Raw genomic sequence first — 6,121 nt, 5'->3', positions numbered from 1 at the left:
GTTTATTTTCCTTAAACTATATAAGCTAAGCTGAAACAAGGGCAAGTTGACGGATCTAGTCAAGACCCAGCCAAATTGTATTTTTAGCCCGTTTTAAATAAACGGAAATTGTTTGCGCGCTACAGACTAATCTTTTCGGTCTTTCTCGTATGTTCCACGCGATATTTTGGCAACTTTACAGACAAATAGCGTTCTCTGCACTTTGCCACTCTCTCCAACGAAAGTTTAACAAACTTAGCCTTGTATTTATACATTTTTTGCGCGTCGAATGTATTCCGTATGAACCGTTTTATAAACTCTGAAATATACCGATTCACATTTTGTCAACCTAATTTAGTTCATGCCATGCTGTGTGTTTTTCCCGATTTATATCGTGCAATATGGCCGTTGTAGGCCTACGGCAAGTAACACATCGGTAACTTGAAGCTTTAAAAAGAAGAAAACACATTATACGTTTTTTTACGAATTTTTTACGTATTTTAATCCTAACTTCTGGGTCAACGCGCCCTACAACTTGATAAACGCCAATATATCAAGCAATGTACATTTTTTGTCTGTGCTCAATCAAACAAACATAGTCGCATTTTTTTCGTGCCTCGCGCGACGTCTTGCGGCCTTCTTTAAACTCGACCTAAATTGCACATTTTCGTCACACAACTCCAAAAGCAATAACAAACTAGACGGGGGTGCGGTTGTTGTATATTTTGTCAGGGGATATATTTTCAGGGCTTAGTGTTTATTTTCAATTTTTACTTTATTTTAATTTTTTTTTTTTTTTTTTTTTTTTTTAATATTTTGTATTGTGTACTTTATATTATATATTTTGTTTTTTCCTTAACTTGTTTCTGCAAGCAAAAACAGATATGGGCCGAAAACTTCCCCACTTAAAATATGCCTTTGATGCGAAAGGGGTTCAAATATGGCGTAGAATTTGGGGAATGATCGAAACATATATTTGATAAATAGAATTTACTTAGATAATGCATATGGCTATTTTATTAAATTTTGACCAGCTTACGTGTTTGAAAATCAAATATTATCATTCTCTTAAAGACTAAAAATGGTTTAACGCCTATGGTTTGCTATACTTTTGCAAACTTTCACTAGGTAATTTTTTACCATAGCTTGGTCTGAGCAATCACTGTTAAAACAGGCTTTAAATCTGTCGTTTCAAACAATATGAAAAACACTATTACGTGCCTAATACGCAAACTATTAAATCGAAAGTTTTGCTAGATAAGTTTAGGTCTGATGTTGGTATGCTGGTTGGAGCAAGATGCACAACAGGTGCTAACAGAGAGGCGTAGACTGCCTTAAGATTTCGCATTTAAACTTGCGGCGGTAAATACACCCTATTGACACTTAATTATTACGCGAAGCTTATCGCGAAGTAATTGGTCGCCCCAAAAAATGCTGACGCCGCATTTAAAGCAAGCATTATAAATGTGTCGCCGATATTCTGCCTTGAACATCCCTACTCGAAATGCTTCCCTCCGTTAATTGTACGGTGGGTGAAACTTTATTCACGGCCTTACCTCTTTGTGTATTACCGCGACAATACGATGAAATACGATTTGGAGAATATTGGAAACATCGTATTTGGAGAATATTTGCTATTTGCACCTGTTCTGTATGTTACTCCAATCCAACATATCTACACACAATTATGAGTTGTGTATAATAATATAATAACTTATGGCTTTGAAGCGAAGGGGTTCAAATATGGCGTAGATTTTGGCAAATGATCGAAACATACATTTGATCAATAAAAATTTACGTAGATAATGCTTACGGCCATGTTATTACATTTTGGTCAGCTAGCATGTTTAAAAAGTCAATATTTTCATTCTCTCTAAATGATTTAACGTCTATGGTTTGCTATACTTTTTCCAACTTTTACTGTGTAAATTTTTACCATGCCTTGGTCTGAGCAATCACTGTTGAAACAGAGTTTAAATCTGTAGTTTTGAGCAATATGCAAACACGTTTATGTGCCTAATAAGCCACGTTTTATATTGAAAGTTTTGCCAATTTAAATCCAATAAACGCAAGATTTATTTATTTATGACGCCATGTTATGACGTAGCTTTGTAACGTCGTCGTTAAGAATGCGTTAAACTTAAGCTTTTTGTTGTTGCGGCCCTTGTATAATTATATTTGCTTAGACCTGGTGTTGATATGTTTGAATGGTGCAACAATTACAACATGTGCTAACAGAGATGTGTACACTGCCTGTAGGATTCGCATTTAAATTTGCGGTGGTAAAATATTTTGTGTTGTAAGAGCAATAGTTTTTTTTACTTAGAGAGGCCTCTTTATGAAAGGCAAGTCGCGTGTGCATAGTTTTACTAGGCAAGCCACTTCCAACACAAATGTTGCACGCGCGGGACAATAGGGCGCAGCAGGGATGCCAGTAGCCGCCTCGTCGCGACGCGAGCTGGACAAAGCAAGCGAATATGAACGAATTCTGTATGAAAGTTTTTCTGCTGCTAGATGGCTGTCGTTAGCTACAAAGTGCTAAAACGCAATATTTCAGGTTTTTACCCCCCAAGCAAAGGCCCCTGGGAGTGCAGCCTCATAAACTTTTACAAAGCACCTTCATACCACTCTACGCCATGTCTGAAAATTTGAAGGTTCTACGATGTCTACTTTTTCTATAAAGCTTCGGACAAAACTCGGTCTGAAACAAACCATAGGAAACCAAAAAAGAATAGCGGCAAAAACAAGATATGTCCCGAAAATAAATTTTCGGCCCATATAATTCGTTAGCTTATTTGTTTTGGTATGACGTCATATTGCGTCTATTTCAGATCCAATTTTTTTATCCGGCCCGCCACAACGTTTTAAGTTTCTCATGCGGCCCGCGACTAAAAATAATTGCCAACGGCTTACTAAGTGTCACTTTTCGTTTATTAATAATTCAATAATGGTAGGCCAGTATGTCGGGGTTTTGTAAGTTTAACCAGACATAATCAACAAACTAGATAAAAATCCCGTTTCAGCTTATCGCGAATTTTTTTCGTTTAAACAATGCAAAATGGCTCGTAAATAGACATTTTGCCTAAAACAAACAAGAAAAAAACGGATCATAACGGTTCATTTATTGCAGTACACACAACTTGATTGTGTTTAATCATTGTTTTAAATGCACTTATGCACATTGGTTTGACTTGCAACTTCTTCATTTATTTTTGGACAGCACGCCAAACCGATTATTTTAGTGTCCGAGTACCAAAAATCCAATCTGCAGATCTGCAAACAGTTTGGTGTCCCAGTTTAAGGCCCCAAATACAGTATCAAAAGCTAAAACCGATGTGCGACATAAAGTTTCAAATTAAACTTTTTTGCAGCTCTTTTTGAAAACTTGGGATACTGGAAAGACACTCCAGATCGGGCAATAGAGCCAACGGAAGCTTGCATTCTTGGGGACATGGCCGTTCAAAAATACGCAAAGTTGGCAGCAGAAAAGAGTTATACTATTTTTGGTTTTCAGGTAAGCTTCGTACCTATTAAAAGACAAATCTTCTACCAGCAGTGTTGAAAGTAAACCGGAACTGTTCAAAACGGCGTTCCCGTAAAACAGTGCTTCCCAACCAGTGGATTGCGACCCAGTGGTGGGTCGCGAAGCTATTTCTGAAGATTACAGTTTTCTATTAGATCAGGAAATTATTGCATTATCATCACGTAACACTTATGCAACAATAATGTAACAAATGCGTAACAATAAGATGTGTTGAATGAAAGACACACACAAACATATGTGTTTAATAACATCTGTGATCTAGCCCCTCGGAAGTTGCTTTATGACCAACGATTGAGGACTGCCGTGAAAGATTTAAAAAAAATTTGCCACAATAACTAAAGTAAGAGTAAAGACCTTTTAAAGGACGGCAGTCAATGCAGGACATCGTGTGACGCGGAATTCCGATACAATATGTTCGGATCTCAACAGATCTGTCCATTCAAATGGACGAGGTTTGACGTGGACCAACCAAGTGTATCGTGTCATCAGAATAGCAAACGGTAAATCCGATCAATTAAGCTGACAGTTGTTGTGCTGTAGACACTAGACAGACTTGGACTACTATAGATTTATTTTAGCTTTTTAAAATTATATTAGAGTTAAAATAAGAGTATTTCATATTTTGTAAACTAGATTAGAATTAGGATTACATCATTTTAGTTTTCTCAAATTAGTTTAGAATTATAATTGCTGATCAAATTATAATTGCTGATTGAAATCAGTTCGTCAAACTCAAAGTTATTTTTTGACTATTCCATTTTAGGTAACAACATTCATGTTATTGGCTTAATGACTTAGTCAATATTTTTAAATGACTTGACTTTGACGTAGCATAAGTGCACTTAGTTAATAAATAATCAATTTAGGTCATTACCACACTGGATAATTTGAATGTTATTTAAAGTAAAGTGACCCTGGAAAGTCTCGGCTGCTGGGCCGACTCACTCGCGTAACCAAATGGACAAAATGTATAATGGTCAGTGGTACTAAAGGTAACTCGGCCTTAATTTAGATGGGATTATTAAAGATGATTTGATTTATGTCCCTCCCTTTGTTGTATGACCTGGACTGTAATTTTGGCGACTTTCCCATAATTTTGTTCGTAAATCTATACGACTGAATATCGAATTCATTAAGCGTCCTGCTGTTTAATTAAAGCTGTGGATAATTAAATATGTCATGCACAGGAGCTTAATTCCGAATGTCTAGTTCTAAACTCAAATCTTTGTTGATTAAACATATTTTTAACTGGAGGCATTGAGTTGAATATTAAGCACGAGTGCTATCGCAAACAGGAACTCTCTTAAGGATTCTTGCTCAGCTACAGGGTGTCGCAACACGTCAGCACATCAAATTAATTCTTTGTTTTATCGCCTTAATGTTGCGTCATGAAAGTTTTTGTTTAAATTCGATTGCCGATATCTCTTGCTAGAGTTTGCAACGAATGCCTTGTTACACCAATTTTTATGCGTCAGAGCTGTATGTGATGTGACGTATATCCGTTTAATGTGAGCGTTTTGTTTTGAAATTCGCCTTATTGTCAACAATCCAGAATTTTTAGAATCGAACGCCAGTTACGTCGCAATGTAGATCGAAGCGCTTTTGTTCAAGCCATATTGGGACAAAAATATTATTTCCGTCTATAAGAGTCGAGAGAAAAAGGTTTAGACCACGCCTTGTTGTCACGTGATTTATTATTGAAAATCGTAAGAATATCTACGTCAATATTTCCTGTGCATTTTAGAAATATTTTCGCCAATAAGTATAGTCGCACAATCGAATAAAAACCAGTATCAACCAGTATCACCCAGTACTGCCTAGTGCAGAGAGAAAATACTGAGACAGCAAAATTGACTGTTCATGTATCTGAACTAAAGGAAAGAATTGGACCTGTCTGGCCTCACGAAGACAGGCCATCTCAAATCTTGAAGGAGTGTGGTCGATTCATCTTGGCAATTATATAAATGAAGACTCATTAATGCGGACCCATACCCCTACAAGGGTATGAGGTAACTTTGTAACAACATCTTTTGAACTTGCCACGACCGATAGGTTTGCTGCTTCAGGTATACTGGTTTGGTTGGGTCAGTGGATTTCAACCGGTTTGCCGCGGCACTCTGGGTGCCATTTTTAACACTCGAGGGTGTCGAGAAATATTTCAATTGTTTAGATTTCCAATTTTTGCTCTATTGGTGAGCTTCTTGATACAGTTTTTTGTGTACGATAAAAATGCCAATAATTAAAAAGGTTTTTTTAACCTTGTTGCACAGATAATGTGCTGTTTCAATCACGTTAATTGTAACGTTACAGTTAACCACTTAGCAAAAATAGCAAGGGTGCCGCAAATTATGTATAATTTCTCTGGGGTAAGCCAAAAAGGTTGCGAAACACTGCGTTAGGGGCTCGATAGTTTTCAGCAAAACCATCAAAAATGTCCAACTCCAGTACATTACAAAGGTTGAAAACCACTTGCCCATAATGAGCACCACGCATCAAGCAAAGGGTTATGAAATACGTCCAGACTACCTTAACTACATAGCTGCTTGTTTTCCAAGAGTCATAACTTCTAACCAAAACAACGAACACAAAATACAATTA

The sequence above is a fragment of the Ascidiella aspersa genome, chromosome 1 (assembly GCF_963924565.1).
Source record: "Ascidiella aspersa chromosome 1, kaAscAspe10.2, whole genome shotgun sequence".
Classification (NCBI taxonomy): Eukaryota; Metazoa; Chordata; class Ascidiacea; order Phlebobranchia; family Ascidiidae; genus Ascidiella; species Ascidiella aspersa.
Note: the sequence above shows the minus strand (reverse complement) of the source record.